General features: G+C 44.6%; 1 protein-coding gene across 4 annotated transcripts in view; it reads left to right on the plus strand.

Annotated features, from left to right (window-relative positions):
- Positions 1-19,131, plus strand: part of SYN3 (synapsin III) — a 235,902-nt gene that overhangs the window by 29,770 nt on the left and 187,001 nt on the right. The window contains exons 1-2 of one of the 4 annotated variants that reach the window (XM_080590589.1): positions 454-600; positions 5,269-5,408. The exons of 1 other annotated variant lie outside the window; for it this stretch is intronic. The gene's annotated coding sequence lies outside the window, so the exon portion shown is untranslated. Of the gene's footprint in view, positions 1-453; positions 601-4,959; positions 5,409-9,133; positions 9,671-19,131 lie in introns of those variants that run through there. 2 more of the 4 variants (XM_080590590.1, XM_080590592.1) reach the window with 2 other exon arrangements.

Here is a 19,131-nt window from a genome sequence, read left to right on the forward strand (position 1 = left end):
TGAATGGGGTACACTGTTAAGTCAGTGTTGTAAACATACGGCCATGGCCAGCGACAACAGTGATCCTCAGAGACATCGCAACACCGATTTGGGGTATCTGGTATTGTGAGATCTCCTGCTTTACAGGCTCATGATTTCTATGCTTCAGCTCCTAAATTAGTGATCTGCTGAACTGATGGACAACAGCTGAGCCCCAAGGAAGCTCAGAAGCAAGCTTGGAGTTGGTAAAAGAATTTATTCTATTTATTAAATGGATACACATCCACTTGCCCCACGATCAGCCTTCACGCAAAGCATCATTTCATGGTGAGACATTGTCTCTGAGGCCAAGGCCACTTTGTCCTTGAGGATTTTCCAGGAAAGACATCCCACACAGTGCCCCGGGGGTGGTTTCCTCCAGCATGCTCTCCGGTCCTTTTCATGGTTGCTTGGCAACCAGGGAAGGGAGGAGGAGGAGGATACGAGAGCATGGAGGCACCTGAAGAAACACTCACTGTAGCAAACCAGTTGGCCAAATCAGCTCTTGGTTCTCCTGAGCTACTCCATTGCTATAAACCTGGTCCTCTGTGATGGTCCTTTTGAGATAATTGTCTGCTAAAGGTGAGGATGATGGTCCTGCTTTAAGTTTACATGAGTTTTGCCTTAATACGAATCCTTTGGCATTGCAAAAACTATTCTTCTTGAACGGGAATAAGTGAGGTAAGAAATAAGATTTGGTCAGTGCATACCTGTGGTATCTTAGCTGCACCTTGCAAATGAACAGTATCCCTTGGCTTAAAGAAGCTCCAGAAGAATTCAGGTCAGCCCTCCCTTCTGAATGTGAGGTTCAGCCTCAGATTTTGTACCAGATGTTCTCCCTGGTTGTCAAAAGCCCCATAAACTCTGAAAGATGAAGTAGTTTTTTCCAATTCAAGAAAGCAAAGAAACAAAGGCACATATTGCCAGTTCTAGTTCCATACGTCCAGTATAGGATTTGTAGTTTGGATGAAAATCTTAAAGGAAACAGGGATGTAAGAGAAAGAAGTCAAAGCTGTGTTTTGTGAGTTGCAGTCTACTGACATGAATTTCATTTTCTAATGGTTGTCTTGGTTGTTGGTCCTGTTGGTCTTTGACCCAATGTTACTGGAGCCTCTACATAATGGAATCATTTGTGCAGGAGGTACAATGGTAGTCTCCCATCTGAATAACTGGTAAGCTCTTGATGTAGTAAGTTCCTGCCCTGGGAAGGACCCAGAGATGAGTCTCTGGTTTGCCTTGTTCAGATTTGAGCCCTCTGTTTCCTTTGTCCTAAATGAATGTCATAACATTTCGGATATTGCCCGTGTCAACAGGGGATTAGGGTATGTCTCTCTTCTAACCATAGGGAGGTGGAAAATTGTCCCAGGAATAAACAAGAATGTCCTTCTCACATTGGAGACTTCCACAGCCTAGGAACAGTGTTTTGCAAAGTATGGCAGGTGATCTGGGGAAGCAGCAGTATACTTGTATTTTCAAAGTTGATTAGTACTAAAGAGACTCTCACTCAAAAAAATATACTTGTGTTTTCTTGCATCAGAAAAAAAACCATAGTTGGATAAACTACATCTTTCTAAGACACCATATTGCTATGATGCTTAAGATGGCAAGAAGTCATTGCAACCAATAAACTTGCTATAGAAATATGTTGCTAATGTAAGTAAAGTAGTTATTGTTTTCTTTCTAGATTAAGAAGTGATAGTTGGAAAGTCTCGAAAAGTTTACTGTAATCACAAGTAAATATTGCTGAAGAATGAAAAATTCTTCTAGTTAGGAGCATGTGTGGGACACGGAAACATATTTTCAATGGTATGGCAATATGCTTCTTATGGAGACCACCATACATGTAAGCAGTAGCACTGAATCCCCAGCAGAACGCCTCAATCTGACTAGGTAAAATGCAGCTTGTCCCAAAGACATCTCACTTCAGAAAATGGCATCCCAGACACTGAGAAGGAGCCCATTCCTGCCCTGTTACTTCTCAGATTTATTTCTGTGGAACCTGCCATTTGAATGCCTCTGCTGCTGTTACACCATCCCAAGAGCATGTTTGCCAGGCTGACAGCTGTTAAAGAGGCTGTCACAATATATTCAGCATGAAAAAATGCCCACTCCAACCTCTGATCTGTGCCGCATGTTGTGGGTTCAAAACAAGCCTCCATGGCTTGTGTGCAGTCTGATCCAGTCCTGCTGCTACAATGTCATTAGCTAATGACTATTAGCTGGGGGGAAAGAAAGAAAAAAAAAAATATCCAGACTCATTTGCAAGTAGAGAGCCAATTCAGCTCCTGTTTTATATTCAGGTCAAACCAATCAGAGGTTACATTAACAATCTATAAAGGTGGCACCCAAACACTAGCAAGACAACTCCATCAAAAGATCAACTTCTCCAACACAAGGTGCTGAAACATTGCCACCCATAATTAGCCAGACTGTTAGTCAGTCTTGGGACTCAAAGGGTAAACAGGATATCAGATAAGGTAGGACTTACATCTTGGTAATTAATACTTGCGACTAGAGATTTTTTAATAAATTCTTGAATGTTTGGATCCCTGCAGTATGTGTGCTTTAGCCTTGGCAAGTATCCCACATTTGTAGTACAACATTCACAACAATACAATCATATATATCTCCCTAAATTTCTAAGTTGCTTCTTTTTTTCATCTCTGAACACGGTTCTCATCCGGGCAGGAGGGAGAAGCTTTTCACAAAAGCTGACTCCATCTACATGTGTTTCATTTTCTTTAACTTTGAGTATGCCCCCTTTTTTGTCTCTGTCCTGCAAAAGAGGCTTGTGCCCAGTGAAGCATCATTTCAAATGAACACATGAAAACTTCCAATGGCAAGAAATTGATCAGAAATAATGACAAGGAAGGAAAGATCTTCCAGGTAAACTCCAAAGCTTTCTGAAAGTTTTCATAAAAATAAGAGGTTTTCTGTTTTCATCCAAAAACACTTCAGCTATTACAATTGAGACTCAAAAGACTTCACTTCAAAATTTCTCCTAAACTAATGATTTTCTTAGAGTGCTTGCAATAGAAAAAAAAAATTCAGCTGAAAAGAAATTACCCAGAGAACCAGTTTTGATTCAACAGCCATACTAAGGATTTAATTCCTGCAAAAATCTTTAGTATCCTGTCTTCCATTTGCTGAGCCTGTCAGCTTTTTCTGACACCGTTCATCCTGCTTTTTGTCTTGCCATTTTGTCCTCAAGTTTGCTCTAACTCACTTCATGGAATCGGTGGAAGACTTCACTCAGCTTACCCCAGCTTTCAGATGTTTTCCACAGGCTGCAGCTGGGACCATGATTCCTTCTCTCCCCAATTTCTCCATGACTGTTGTGGTCTGTTTTTTTTGTTTGTTTGTTTGTTTTCAGTGCTTGTCCACGAGGAAGCCTCACGTCGTATCTCCCACCCTGCGTGGTTGTGCACTACTGCTGTGGTGCCTGTGCAGTGGGGCTCTCAGCTGGGCACCTCTCACCAGAGCTAAGTTCACAGTAGTGCTGGCAGAGCTGGCTTGTGCCCTCTTCAGCCAAAGCTTGGCTCCCGATTGTTAAACCTTTAGTCAGGGAGGCTTTGATGCTGGGAATTAACTTGAAAGGGATTTGATAACCAAGGGCCATATTCGTGATGCAGAGCTTTCCATTGAAGAGCTTTCCCCCTCCCGAGCTTCTCCTGAATTTTGAGCAGATTCTCTGGTTGCCCTGGCAACAGCCTAATTTGTTCTCTTTTTGTGATTTAAGCAAGCATCATGTAAAAACTGTTCAATAAATGATGCTGAACCACCCTGAGTTTTGGTAGTGACATTGGGCAGCTTGCCACGTGGCTTAATTTAATTGCTCTGAAGCTAGCACCAAGTGCATAATTCAAGATTTCATTTAGCACAAAAGCTCTTAAAAGTTTGGAAGGCTGCAAGGGAAAGAGGGGGGAGAAAAGAGCAGCTGCCATTCTTCGAAAGTAAAGCATCTTCAGGAGCAGGAAGGTAATTTTGGCCCTTTATGGCTCTTTTTGGCCTGCCTTTGTAGCTGTGCTGATACTTGGGCTTGATTTCACGGGGGCTGAACATTCGACCTCTTGTCCTCTTGTACTCCAAGGGAGGTGGGTTCCTGCAATGGGAAGAAAAATGTCTTCTCCATTCTGCCTGTTTATTTTAAGTCACAGTGGAATGACATGACTGTTTCTAAGTGTAGTGCATGTGGACATGTACTAGCAATAGGTTTGAATATTGCTGTGAGTGGTTATTAAAAAGCCTTGCTTGCTGACCTGGACGTGAGTAGTGTTGTCCCTCTGAGGTCCTCCTCTTCAGGTGTTGGACCCACGAGAAACCCTTCAGGTACACCAGGGGCTCTGAGGTTTGACAAGGATAGTGGTGTCCCCATTAGGGGTAGTTGCAGCGCTCTGTAACTCTTCAGATGAAGCTTCATCTGGGGAAGAAGGACGATGTTCATTTGGGGGAAAACTACTTTCTGGGAAACAGATGTGTTGTAAGTTCTCATTACAAATGTACAAATTTCTGGTCTGAAAAAAAAAAAAAAGGCAGAACAGCTTAGTCATTTGGTCTGGAGGAGAACTACCACTTCAGTGTGGAGTGTTTTTTTTTTTTTGATGTGGGGATGCAGACTCCCACAGCTGGTGTGTGAAATCACAGTCCCTGGGTGATGCACATACGAGCCTTTCAGGAACCCCGTACTGGCATCCCTTGGTGTCTGAACGGATGGGATGACAGAGCAGTTGCTGAACAGAGAATATCGTGGTACAAGGCAGACTCTCCCATTTCCTTGTGATCTGCCTGTCTTGTCACTCCCTTCTGCAGAACAGTTTTATTCTTTTCACATGTCTTGCATTCAAGGAAAGATGCAAAGCGTTTGGTGCGCTGCGTGTGATATCACTCTGCCTGGACAGAGATCGCTGTATTCTCTGAGATGGTAATGGCCATGCACCAGGGAAATACTGTGCTGTAGGACGGTCACACAGCAATGAAAAGGGAATGCCGTGGCTTTTGGGGGAGGAGGACAAGAGAGACAGAATGGGGAATACAAGTGGGTAATCTGAGGTCTCCTTTTCAGCAGCAACAGATTCTGGTTTCTTTACCCGCCCCTCTTTGGTAAGAGAAAAGCCTGCCAGTGGGGATGAAGCCAGTGACACCGGAGCCTGCACATCCTTGTTGTTTCACTAAATTATTCATCCTGTTCCTGTGATAATATAGTTATAAGGAGGAGCCTAATTGAATTTACTGTCTGGCTTTGGCCAATAGGGTGATAAGGATCCAGCAGAATGGGATGACGGTGAATCCTGCCAGTGTGCTGTGAATGTGAAGCAGGAGGGACTGGCAGTTTGCGTGCAGGAGGGAAAGCGAACAGGTCCAGGGCCCCCGGATTAGCAGCCCAAGGAAAGGTAAGGGGGTTAGCGGGAACGGGGCTCGCCAGAATCTGATCCTGTGCCAGAAAGGTGTTTTTGTTTAGAAGAAAGCACTCTGCAGGCAATGTTTTCCCGCAGGGCTTGGAGGGAAAGGGAATGTGTGTGGTAGCACTTGCTCAATGCATGAAGTGTGTGCCTTTGTCTTTATATGTGCTGCAGGGCTTTATAATATCGCGTGTTCATTATGCTTGTCTGTACGGAGATGCGTGTGTTTTATATGGATGCAGCAGCAACCTATGAAACCCATGCATTAAAAAACGCAGTGAGAGCAGCGAAAAGACAGAAATTACCTCATGGGGAGTCTGGAGAAAACAGCAGCGCTCTCTGGTTTGATTGAAAATGGAAATGCAGAAGCTCTTAGTGAGCTGCTTGCAATCAAAAAAGAGCAAGTGCATGTGCATCTGTCTGTGTACGTACCGAATCTGCAGTGAGATATGAAAATGGGAAAGAGGAGGTCAGACTGGAGTATTAGTCATGGCAGGTGGAGATAAATGACAGGCAATCTGTGTAATCAGATTCTCTAACATGGAGAGAGAGTGCATGTGAGTAGGGGTGTGGATTAATCCTACCTGCTGCTGAGCCACCTACACCTGGAAATCAAGGTTGGGGGGATCAGGACAGGTAATCTGACTGGCTGGAAGAACCAATGATCAAGCTGTCCTGTTTGCTGCGTGCTCGAGTGATTAGCTATTGAGTTGTTTCCACAGATTTTCTGCCTCCCTTTTAACCGCACAAAGAGAGCCTGAGCATCTCTGAGGGTCAGGTTAAAGACCACAAATTAACATTATCTGGAAGAACAGAAGCACGGCAACTAAATTAGCCTCTGCTCTTCGTTCTGTTTCACTGAATTTGCTCTGATAACAAGTGACTGCTAAACAGGCAGGGCAGGTAGGGAAAGCTGGATTACATGTGTGACAAGTGCCACTAAGCCATGTAGACAGGGAACATTGTACCGAGGATGTTACAGTCCCGCTCCCACAGCTTACATCTTTAGCAGCAGGCTGGCCCGAGCTGGCGAACCTTAGCCCAGCCACCAGTTGGAGCAGGGTCTGCAGCTTGCTGTAAGGCAGTCACAGGTTTAGCTGCTTTTTGTACGCCTTCATCACCTCATTCTTTTAAAGCCAGGTTCCAAATGGAGGTGTTGTTAAGCCAAGGAGACCTCAACCACGTAGCTCACCTGTGGGTGTCTTACCTCAGTTGGAAGCTCCTAGGGTGAGTGCTGAGGGAGGTTTGCTTTTTCAGCTTGCTCAGAAGGTGATAGCCAGAAGCTCCCTCTGAAAAGAGCAGTAAGGCAGAGAGCCCCACAGGAGCAGCACACATAATGGCTCATCTTGTATTAACCCAACCTGTTCACTCCAAGGAAGATCTAACCTCGAGTAAGTCCTCCTCCTGCCCTGACACCAGATCTCTTACAGCGGGGGTTAGCTTTCCCCTGCCAAAACTTCTTTCTCTTCACAGGTTTTCCCATGTGGCCCAAAGATGGGGAAATACAAACACGGTGGATGTTCCCACCAGGGAGCATCTCCCTATGCACCTTGCCCCCTGCCCAAGAGGTTGTGGGCTGAAGTCCCTGGGGCATGCTGTTGGGGGGGGTGGGCCCAGCCTGACCTCCACCATCCTGCAGCTTGTGTGTGTGCCCCAAGTGAGTCTGAAGGGGAGAGAAAGCGTGTCCTGCCCCTTAGCGTAGGTGCAAAAAGGCTCCACCTTACAGAGGATGTTTGTATTTGCTGACAGAAATCCCAAAGGGAATGTGCTGCAGCTTCTGGTAGGAGGGAGCCATGCTCTCTGCCTCACCTGAATTACAGGCGCCAACTGAAAAACAGGCCCAAGGGTACATACTGAAACCTCGTGTGCTTTTTTGTCCCCTGATTTCTCCTGCCTCTTTCCCATCCTTCAGTTCCCTTAAGTTAGCAGAAACATGGTCATATTTGAGTTTGCCTCCAACTTTCACATACAAGAGTTAGCTGGGAAATGAACCAAAACAAGCCTGGCCATCTGAAAATAAACTCCCCAGCAAACTTGACTTCTCTCCCTTACCTCTGCCCCAGCAAAGGAGCAATAATTAAATAACTTGCTCATTCACACGCTCCTAAAGGGTCTGGAGTCTCTAGGTGCAGAGCAGAGTGCTCTCCTACCAAAAAGGGGGCCATGCTGGAGACTCCATCTCTCCACCCTTCAGAGGAAGCTGTTTGCACCTGCCTATTTTGGGATACCATCATCTTCCTCGGGAGATGCACACAGGGAGTTGGGCAGGAGGAGCATCCCTCCAACACTGCCGCAGCAGCAGCCCGGCGTGCACTTGCAGCATTTAGCGCCGGTCGGGTGACTACATTGTCTGCCTCTGCCCTCGGAGTCAACAGCGAGGCTCGGAAATGGGCGAAACGCCAGCATATTCTCGGGGAAGCTGATGTCATTGCCAGCTTGCCAGTGCCAGAGACAGTGCTGGAAACCTGAGGTTGCTTTTGCCATTAATTGCCCGAGATGATTAATTCAGGCGATGATATCATTTTCCTGGGTGGAGGTTAGGAGGTTACGTACTCGAGTAATGAGGGGTGTGATGGGATGTCAAACTTGTGCTCTGCAGTGAGGTTAACACTAATTACAAGAAGCCAGCCACAGTATCCTCCAGATCATCCTTCTTCCCCTGGAAACAGCACCATTTTTCTTCTGCTCTCCCGTCTTGCTGTTCATGACTTTTTTTATTATTTTTTTCTTTGTGTGATTAACGAGTTGCTCCTGTGGGATATGCAGTATTGCAAATTCTAACTGAAACACTGTGCTCTTAACTTTCACAGCTCTTGCTTAAGAAGCTTGTTGCTTTAATTTTAACTTTTAATTAAGGCTTTTTTCACCTTGCAGATCTCATTCCACCTAAGAATTCGTTGTATTTGTGTCATTTACACTGCACTATCTGGCAAATATATATATATATTATATATGTATTACCCTTAAAAGTAATAAAGTAGCTTTGGTTCTCATTGCACAGTGGGTAGTGTGCTGCATTGTGGCTCTCCCCTCAGAGGATGCTGCTCTGTCTATAGGTGTGTAGGATTGCTTTTTAATCACCCTGGAAATTCTCCAGAATATTGGGTTTTGCAGTTAAATTCTAGGATGTTTTACTGTTTCTGAACTTTCTAAGGTCGATATCTCTTTCCTGCCACATTGACAGCTAAGCAAATAAGCACAGAATTCCCAGGTGGAAATCACAGATTGCTGCTTTGACCCAGATGCAATTATTAGCTGATAAAGGTGCAGCAACTCGATCTGATTACCCATCGGTAAGTGAAATTGCTAACTCCACATGTCAAAGAAAACATCCAGGGCATTTTCAGAGCTGTTGTAAGTGTTTTGTTTCAAACAACATCAGTGCTCTGCCTCTTGTATCCCCCCCTCATTCACTCCACTTTTTCTGTTCTCCCCTCCTTCCTCCATCTTTTTGGTTGTATTTGGTCCCCAGAGGTTTTACAAAGCCCTGCATCCTAAGTTTTCAAACAGACTTAGAAAGATCAAATGGAAACCTTCCAATTTCTAGATATGCTTGTTATCTGTGGGATAAAATGGTTTCCCTTCTGTTGAAGCAGTGGGGAAGCTGTGCTATCTCTCCATTCTGGATAATTTTACACTTTTTCCCATCCTTCGTGGTTTGTTTTGCTTTTCTATCTCATCAAGAGATTAGAAAATGTCAAGGAATTTTTCATCAGTGCTGACAAACAGCAGAAATCTGATTAGCAATCGTTACCAGTTAGGCACAGCAGACTCATATATATTTATAATATGGTTGTCAAGGAAAATTAAGTGATTATGCAGATTTAACAATGTCTGTATTAATGGCTGTCAGGTTCCAGACACTCATCTATTGTCTGTTTAATGAGAAATAAGCCGTATGTGGCTACACAGGTCAAACACTAGAGCAGGGGTGCAGTATGACTTTGTTGCCATTATCAGGGTGCACTGGCCACAGGACAGGTGGCCAAAGGCATGTGCTTGCAATTGAGACCCTGCTCATAAAAGGAAGAAAGTAACGAGATGCCTTTGGTCAAGCAGTAGAAAGAGTCTGCGATGTGGCCTTCAGGGTGGAAATGATCTTTTGTCCTGGTGACAGGGCTCTGTTGTAAAGGACTGAATTCTGCATTGCCCCCAGAGTGACCCCAAGAGGAAGAAAGGATCACCTGCTTTCCACGGTGGTTTGTGTACTTGTGGTGGGCTACCACAGGAGGAAACAAAGCAGGTTGCATGGGGTAAGAAAGACCTCTTTTCCAGGCTGGGAGTATTGCATTCAAATCACTTCTGTGAGAGCTGCAGTCATTTTTAAAGGGAAATTAAATTTGCTATAAGCTGTCAGACTGGAATATAAAGAAGACAGACAGCTGCTGTGCTGTTTGATATTCCAGCCTGAAGAACATCAGTGGCTTTATCTTCCTATTGGCCAGAAGCAGGAGTCAGAGTTCATGTAAAAATGAGGAAAGGTGAAAGAACTGGAGAGAGAGGGGAAGAGCTGTAGAAAGTGGGGGAAAAGGGGTGTGCTTTTTTTTTTAAGACGGAAACTTCATTTTTGCCAGACCTTGCGTTTTGGGGCTGATTTATTTCCTGCTCTCAGCAAGAACCAGAGCCAACACTTCTTCACTGTATACTTGAACTGGGAAGCTTGGAGAAGCACCAGCTTCCTTATTTCATCTCACACACAGGAGCATGAGCACACATAATAACTCCTTTTAAAGTATGGAAACCAAGGTCTTCCACCAGGTCTCCATGGCTCAAAATATTTCAACTCCCTCAAACATAAAAAGAATGATCACTCAAGCCTTACATTTTAATTTACTTTTTTTTTTTAACCTTTAATTGGCAATGGCACAAACATGGAAGGAAATATATTTCAACTTGTTAATTCTAGGCCTTTAAAACCACTAGGCTTTTTAAGAAAAGATTCTAATAAACCACTTTTTGGTAGAGGCGATAGCTAAAGCCACGTTATTTGGAGCAGAACAGGGGTTTCACTGATGCATCATTTCCATCCAAGTGAATGGAGAAAGTCCCACTTCATTGGGACCCAGAACGTCCAAGCCTTGTGCAAGAAAACAGCCAGAGCTGCTTACTCCATATTTCTTCTGTAGCCAACACAAAGTATTTTTAATCAGGAAGGACCTGAAGACTTTCACCAGCACTAAATTAACTTCATAGGCAAACACAAGAGTATTTACATAGGACTATTAGAAAAGCAAAACCAAGTGGAGCAGAGCATTCAGCTCCAAGATGATTCAGACCTTAAAAATCTGCTGTTTAAAATATAGTAGCAGTCCTTTTTTTAGTCAGAATGCATTATTTTTAATATAGGATATCTTTTCCCTGTGTGGTTGGCTTCTTTTGTACAACATAATGAACACATCCGTTGCACCACCATCTTCGTCACCCACTCTAATCTGTATCCTGTTGGGTTTGCAGTAAGGCTGAGCAGCCACGTAGCACAGGTAGGAAAATGTCAAAGACTGTCTTGGCTCAGAAACACTTCTGCTTGACTTTGCAAAACAAGTTGGGAAACACCAGGGGAAGATGCTAAAAAATAGATTATTTGGAGAAGGAAGTCAAGAAGCAGAAGTTTTCTCATTCAATTTGGCAGCACAGCACAGTTATAGAACAGTGGGGAAAAAATGGAAATCTGGGAAAAAGAGTGATCACATGGTCTTAGAAATGACAGAATGGGTGTTTCTGCCCCCAGCTCACTTCTGATGCACTGTACCCATCACCAGTAGCTGCCAGGGACTGAGTGGACACATGTGGGCAGGGAAACGCACCCAGAACCCAGCTGCTTTCTGAAGTGGGCATAACAAAACCAAAGACCACCAAGTTCTTTTTGAGCCTTGAAATATTTGTTTTAGCGGCTTAAAGATGAGACTGTGTCTTTATTTCCCTTCTGCTTGCTAAAGCTTTAATGCACTTTGGTGAGAGGGGCTGGATGAAGTGCTGCGCTCCCTCCAGCAGCTGAAGGCTGCTGTATATAGCTTGATGCATCTGTCTAAAATAGGCCGTTGTGTATTTAGTTAATCTTGTGGGTAGGCTTTCTTACTTCAGCAGCCTCATGAAGTTTCTTTTAACAGCAGAGAGAGGAGTAGGCGAGGTGGGGGATGCTGTTTTATAATAAAACTGAAAGAGGCTGTCAGGAATTAACATGGAGGTTACCCTGGCTTACTCTGGGCAGCCTTAATAATTCAACAGAGCCTCTCAGCCACGGCTTCCCCTGCTGCTCCCTACGGGGCAGTTTCATGTATGAGAGTTTCTTTACTCGAGAGCATTCAATGCGCCGGCTACACAGAAACACAAGACGTAGGAGGGGACGGTGCCTGTCAAGAGCTGACAGTCCCTATTAATGTGCAGGGAGATTTTCCCAGGAAGTTTCTTTGACATCTCTGACTCTCGGTCGCAGGTCACAGACCTCTCACTTTATATGTCATGCCTCTGCCTTGAAAGACAGTGGCACCCCTTTTGCTGAGCCCCATGGTCAGATGGCATAACTATTGTCCCCTCCCTAGGAGCAACCTGCAGAAAGAGCAGGACGGTGCTTTTAGTTACCCTGGGCATTCACTGATCTTCTGATGTCACCAGCTGACATCTGAGAAAGTCACACCAGCCATGCAATATCATCTGTCCTCCACTGTGTTCAGTAACAGAGACGGGTCAGATCTGAACCTAAAACTTTCAGTGATTTTTATTTCATTGAGAATCCAGTTAAAGTTGATGGGAATTTTGCTTCAGCTGGAAGGGAAATAATTGATTGTGTGCTTGCTGAGGTGTTTTCTGGTTAAGTAAGTAGCATTGCAAGTTTCCTTGTACTCTCTGTTCTGCTAACTTGCACACAGTGTTGGAGTTTGGTAAATATTCCAGGAAAAGCAAAGCAGTAATCAGAGGAAGATATAAGACATGAGCTTCTGCATTGCTGTGGCATTTCGTCTTTCTGACAGAGAAGTTTTGTGGTCAGCATTGGCTGCATGGAATAAATAATAACAGTAACATGCTGTAATTTGTTATATCCAAACCTCAGAGTGCTCCCCCAATGCCACCATAAGGAGTACTCAGCCAGCCATGTTTCAGCTTAGCATCTCTCCATTGAAAGATCACAGCTCATCAGCTGTGAGACAGGCTGTGGAAATACCATCTTTGAAAATTTGTTTGGAAAACAAAGCCTGGGAATGAATGGGACATTTGATACTTCATTTATATGTTATAAGAAATTTTGGAATATTTCTTGCCCTGTTTTGGAGCAGAAAATACTTTTAAATGGCAAAATTTCCTTGAAACATACAGTCTGGTTTTCAACCTACTATTACAAATATAGAAATTTTCAACTGGACCATTCTTAGCCCAGCTCCATATGTCTCCCTGTGCTGTAATTTTACCCATACAACCACGCCTGAAAAGTTCTTTGTGCGTCTGTCGGTTCAGAAGAACAGACACCTTCAGCTCTGCCCCTGCCAGCCTCCCTTCTCTCCATCTGATCATTGCGATCTGCTGGGATCCCAAGATAGCTGTCCTCTGGCTTGAAAACAGAGAGGACACAAACAGGGTTTAAAATTTAGTAAGTCATCTACAACTGCAGCCTTCTTTCCCACACCTTGGACTAATAGAAATAATACTTGGTTACCTCTGCACAATGCTGTAAGATCAGTATATTCTCTCAGAGCAGAGTGGATGGTGAAAAGTGAATGGACTCTTGAAATTCTTTTTAGTTGTCTAACCTTGTAAGTGTATGTTTTTGTACTTAGTGAACTTTTGTTTTGTTTTGTTTTTAAGAGCACAGCACATGCCCATTTCATGGTATGGTCAGGGCCAACAGTTGTGGGGAAGATGGAAGAGTTGTCAGGAAGTTTTGTGAGTCTCTAAAGAGCGCCTCTGAAACCCCAAATACAGCCAACATGCCCATTTTAGCTAACAGCAAGTTCTGCACTTCCTCTTGGCAGCACTCACCTGTTCTTTGCTAACACAGAGCAGTTGTTATACTTACTAGGTGGGAATTCAGAGTTACTATCTAGGTTTCCCATCACACTTTCTCTAGCCAGAAGGTTTCTGCTGCTGCTTCATTAGTGGCAGAGAACATCGGGCAGGTGTTGTGATTGCACGGAGATGCCAGCGAAGGCCAACAGTTTGGCTGAATACCACAGACCCACTGCCTCCTGCTACCAACACAAGCTTGAGAGGCCATGGCTGGCAGCAGCCCCAGGGAAAGGGCTGTGCCACGAGGCTCAGTGACCAACAGGCAGAGGGAAGGGACAGCCATGGCTAACAAACCAGCTGCCATCTCCTGCAGTGCTTGGCAGTGTTGCTTGTGCAACCTTCAGGGTAGCATGAGACAAGAAATCGGCTCAGGTAGGGATCGCTGCCAGGCACCGAGTAGCCTTGCAGATGATGCAGTGGCAGCAGCTGCTGCTTTACAGCACGAACATCTGAACTCTTCTGGGGTGCTCGGGCAAGTGTCTTTGCATTTGGTTATCCAACACAGTGCCTGCTGAACTTGGGGGATCATCACAGTGAGACAAAATGCTGGCTCCTTCACTTGGGCTTTGAGGGAGCTGCTGCTTTGCTTTTGCCACAGTAGAGGTGGCTTAGGTATGGCGCTGGTTTGAGCCAGACTGGTGACTGCTTACAAATTAACGATGGAGCTGGTTTTAAATCAGAAGAGATAAGCTCATGGCAGGGGTTGCTGGGAGAAACTATACGGGCTGCACTAGGTGGGAGGCCAAGCTCAGTGATCCTAGTCTCGAAATCTATTTGATTTTTCACAAGTGCTCTGCAGTGCTTTGATAGTAATTGAAAAGATGCAGAGCAATTATCCTCTTTCAGCAATGAGATACTAATGACGGGGAGCTGAAGTGAAAAAAAAAAAAAAAAGAGTAAGTGATCAAGCTGATAATAGTGAAGTACTTTTACATATTTGGTATCAGGCAATGTACGTTATTAGTAGTGCTCGCGGTATGACCTTCTCTTGCTCTGACTTTATGTGTGGATTCCCATGCGAGCCCACAGCTCTTAGGGAAATGCTTGTGGATGTGCAGGGTCTATCATGAGCTTGTGAAAGTGACCTGCACTTTTATGGAGTTTGGTGATGATGCCAGATTTACACATAACCCCAGAACTCACTGCATCTGTCTAGATACTGTGTTTGCACTGGAGTAGAAAGGAAAGGGGACAGAGATCCTTGCGTCCAACCTGGCTTATTTGTGAAAGGTCACCCATAGGTGACCCAGGCTACCTTCTTACACAATTAACATCTTCTGTCTGGGTATACACAACAGTTTTTTTATCATGATCAGCTCTCAAACCAGGCTCTGGTGACCTTAGAAGCTTTCACCTGAGCTGAGAACTCTGTATATTCTTCCATATTAAAAAGTAATACTGTTTCCAGTTTTTGAGTAGATTTAATTTAAAACAGCTGCCGTGCTTGCTTTGTATATTATAGAACACCTCTGCAATCTGTATTTATATCGTCATGCAACGCGGTCTCTCTCAAACCTGAACCAATTCAGTATTTCCATACTTTATTATTTTTAACAGGGAATGTCATTACATAATCAGGCATGCTAAGACACAGAGTATTAAGGAGACTTGCTGAAACTCAAAAACTAAGTCCATAGCAAAAAAAAAAAAAAAAAAAAAGAGAAAGGGGCCACTGTTTCTTTCTGCAAAAGCCATAAGATTGATTTTCCTTTTGTGTGCAGTCTTGAAATAGAGAAGGATGTTTTGTACACTTTTTAATGTGCTGACTGCCATACTACAACAGGCAGGAAGATCAGGTCTGCTCTTATAGCTCACGGCTGTGGAAAATGCTGAATATGCAAGCGTAAACACAGGCAGATTTTGGCTGGTTGTCTTAACTGGGGGAGGCCAGGCTCCAGGAGCATCCAGCTCTGTGCAAAGCTGCAGGGAATAAGCACAATTCCCCAGTCTCCTGCAGTTAGCACCCTGCCATCCGTGGTGCCAGCCTCTGAATGCTTGAAACTAAGAAGTTGTGCCCCAGGGTTTGTTTGGCTGTTTGTTTTTCAGGCTGTTCTGTGGTGGTGTAGGGATGACAAAGCAATGCAGCTGTTGCAGGGTGGCCAGCTGCAACAGGCAAGCTTTCAAAGCAGCTCACCTTTATGAACCTAGGACTCAGACATCCCTCCTGGGGAAAGCTGAAAAGAAACTAAGTGGAGCACGGCAGCTCCCACAGCATTCTACTCAAGAAACTGGCTGCTCATGGCTTGGACTGGCATACGCTTCGTTGGGTTAAAAACTGGCTGGATAGCCAGGCCCAAAGAGTTGTGGTGAATGGAGTAAAATCCAGCTGGAGGCCAGTCACTAGTGGCGTCCCCGAGGGCTCAGACATGAGATGCAGCCTCAACTGTAAAATCAAAACTATTTGTCTGGAAGAATGAAGGATATCGTACCCTCCCCCTCTATCCATGATATTCATGGAACTGGAAAATTACAGTTTGGCAATGTTCCCTAATATGTCATTAAAAAAAAACTATAAATATATACATACCTGACTAATTCTGTAGTCTGAGATCAGATAAAGTGACAAATCTACAAAATTTGCATTGTCAGCTGTAAGAGGACATATCTTGTACTTTCTCCTTTCTGACCAGAATCAACTCAGATGTTACTTTCAAGAATTTTGCTCAGCCTCTTCAAAGAGTCCTGGCCAACCATGAAGGTTTGATGGCCAAAGAAATTTAAGATTAATGATTCAGGATCTAGTCCTAGTATATTTCCTTTCAAGATGAACAACTTCAACACTTCCTCAGGGTAGGGCCTCCTCAGTGTGCCTCTCTGGATAAGTTTGGCCAAGACACACAGCCCATTGAAGAGATGTTTGTCATGGAACACTTCTTGGCAGTCCCAGAAGGCACATCCCAAATTCAGGTAAATTCAGATGCCTTGAAAAAAAATTAATTTCCATTAAAAAATTCCATTAAAATGGCCATACTTTTCTTTTGAATCAATTTGATGTTGAACAACTGTTTTCCCTGTGAAAGTTTTCAGTGTTCAAAGTTTTGGGGTATGATGAAGTGCTGACACCAAAAAGCATTAAAGAGACTTATCTTTTTACTTAAAATTCTGTGAAATCCTCAACTCCACTTTCAAAAGCCAGCTTTAAAACTTACATACCAATTATTTCACAAGGCAGGCTTTTGTCCATGCTACAGACCATTAAAAACAAGTAGTTATCTTAAATGGCCTCTTATCTTGCTCACCCTAGTGATGAGCAAGCTCTACAGGAATAGGCTTAGAAACTCATCAGCTACAGTTACATGCAGCTGGTAGAGCTGAACCTCAAATTCAGCTGTTTTAGTCCTGAGAGAAGCTTGTGCTACAGAAATGGTAGAGGCATTTTAGAAATAGAGTTGAATGGTTTCTTTTTATTAGTTAATAATGCAATTTTGAAAGAATTCTTCAGTACCTGATATCCCATTTGAGTAGACAAGATCACAACTGTGATGGTGTCAGGATGGAAATGGGACATCAGACTGTGTTGTAATCAAGCGAGCTTTTTTTTTTCTTTTCTTTTTGACAACAGTCAGCATGGGGTTTATGAAAGGCAGGTCCCGCTTGACGAACCTGACCTCCTTCTATGACAAAGTGACACGCTTAGTGGATGAGGGAAAGGCAGTGGATGTGGTCTACCTTGATTTCAGTAAGGCTTTTGACACCGTTTCCCACAGCATTCTCCTCAAGAAACTGGCTGCTAATGGCTTGGACTGGCATACGCTTCGTTGGGTTAAAAACTGGCTGGATAGCTGGGACCAAAGAGTTGTGGTGAATGGAGTCAAATCCAGTTGGAGGACGGTCACTAGTGGTGTCCCCCAGGGCTCAGTACTGGGGCTAGTCCTCTTTAATATCTTTATCAGTGATCTGGATGAGGGGATTGAGTGCACCCTCAGTAAGTTTGCAGATGACACCAAGTTAGGTGCACGTGTCGATCTGCTCGAGGGCAGGAAGGCTCTGCAGGAGGATCTGGATAGGCTGGACCGATGGGCTGAGGCCAACTGTATGAAGTTCAACAAGGCCAAGTGCCGGGTCCTGCACCTGGGGCGTAACAACCCCAAGCAGCGCTACAGGCTGGGAGAAGAGTGGCTGGAAAGCTGCCTGGCGGAGAAGGACCTGGGAGTACTGGTTGATAGTCGGCTGAATATGAGCCAGCAGTGTGCTCAGGTGGCCAAGAAGGCCAACAGCATCCTGGCTTGTATAAGAAGCAGTGTGGCCAGCAGGTCTAGGGAAGTCATTGTGCCCCTGTACTCGGCTCTGGTGAGGCCGCACCTCGAGTACTGTGTTCAGTTTTGGGCCCCTCGCTACAAGAAGGACATGGAGGTGCTCGAGCGAGTCCAGAGAAGGGCAACGAAGCTGGTGAGGGGTCTGGAGAACAAGTCTCACGAGGAGCGGCTGAGGGAGCTGGGGTTGTTCAGCCTGGAGAAGAGGAGTCTCAGGGGCGACCTCATCGCTCTCTATAGGTACCTTAAAGAAGGCTGTAGCGAGGTGGGGGTTGGTCTATTCTCCCACGTGCCTGGTGACAGGACGAGGGGGAATGGGCTAAAGTTGCTCCAGGGGAGGTTTAGGTTGGATATTAGGAAAAACGTCTTTACGGAAAGGGTTGTTAGGCATTGGAATAGGCTGCCCAGGGAAGTGGTTGAGTCACCATCCCTGGATGTCTTTAAAAGACGTTTAGAGGTAGAGCTTAGTGATATGGTTTAATGAAGGACTTGTTAGTGTTAGGGCAGAGGTTGGACTCGGTGATCTTGGAGGTCTCTTCCAACCTAGACGATTCTGTGATTCTGTGATTCTATTGCTCAGAGCTTCCTTGTGTTTGGTTCGGACTCTTCAGCTGATTTTACAGTCTACTTTTGGACATGTCTTTTTTCTGCAAATACATATCAACCGTAAAAGCAGCTTTCATCGGTAAGTTTCAGTCACACGGGACTGCACTGCTTAGCTCTCATCCATAACAGACTGTCCCACAGGCCAATAGGAATACTGCAGTACTGCTTCTATCGCTAGCAGTATCATCCTATAACCATACATAAGTGGCAGAAAAGTGCAGAAAGCGATAACTTGTGAGACTTGCAGAATGCGTCCATCTCTGTTCTCCCTGCTGCAATGCTCGTGCTGTCTGTAACACAAGGGCATGGGACTCGAGCTCCTCTGGCTGCACCCTGCTCTGCTGTCCAGCTGCACAGCTTTCCCTTCTTTCTTCTTCTTTCTTTCCTCTCCAGGCTTGGGAAAGAAGATTTGTGATTATGGGAGAAGAAGCCAAATTTGTTGTTTGGATCAATCCTTTGCGTTTCCAGTTACAAAATGGTTCTAAGTGCCAACGTTTTTCCTCTGAAAAAGACTTTTCTTTTTTCCTCATATCCCCGGTGGCTACAGATTGAGCAGCCCTTGAAAGCCCTGGTGGTTGGATTCTTAAATAAGGCAATAAGGCCGGCCGGTTTTGTAACCTCAAAAGCTTTGTAATTCAGCTGTTGATCGGCAGGGGAATCAGAGCTCTTGGCTGATGGAAGCTGCTAACGCTTGGTTCAATGGTGCAGCACACGGGAATGTGAGCTGAGCCTTACAATGTCTCTGCACTTTATACATTCCTAAATGAGGAAATCAAGGCACTGACGTCCAGTGACCTTTCCTCCAGCTGATGGCAGAGGATGCTATTAAAATCACGTTGTGCTTTATTTCCATTTTT

This window comes from Anser brachyrhynchus, assembly GCF_964034855.1.
Source record: "Anser brachyrhynchus genome assembly, chromosome: 1".
NCBI lineage: Eukaryota > Metazoa > Chordata > Aves > Anseriformes > Anatidae > Anser > Anser brachyrhynchus.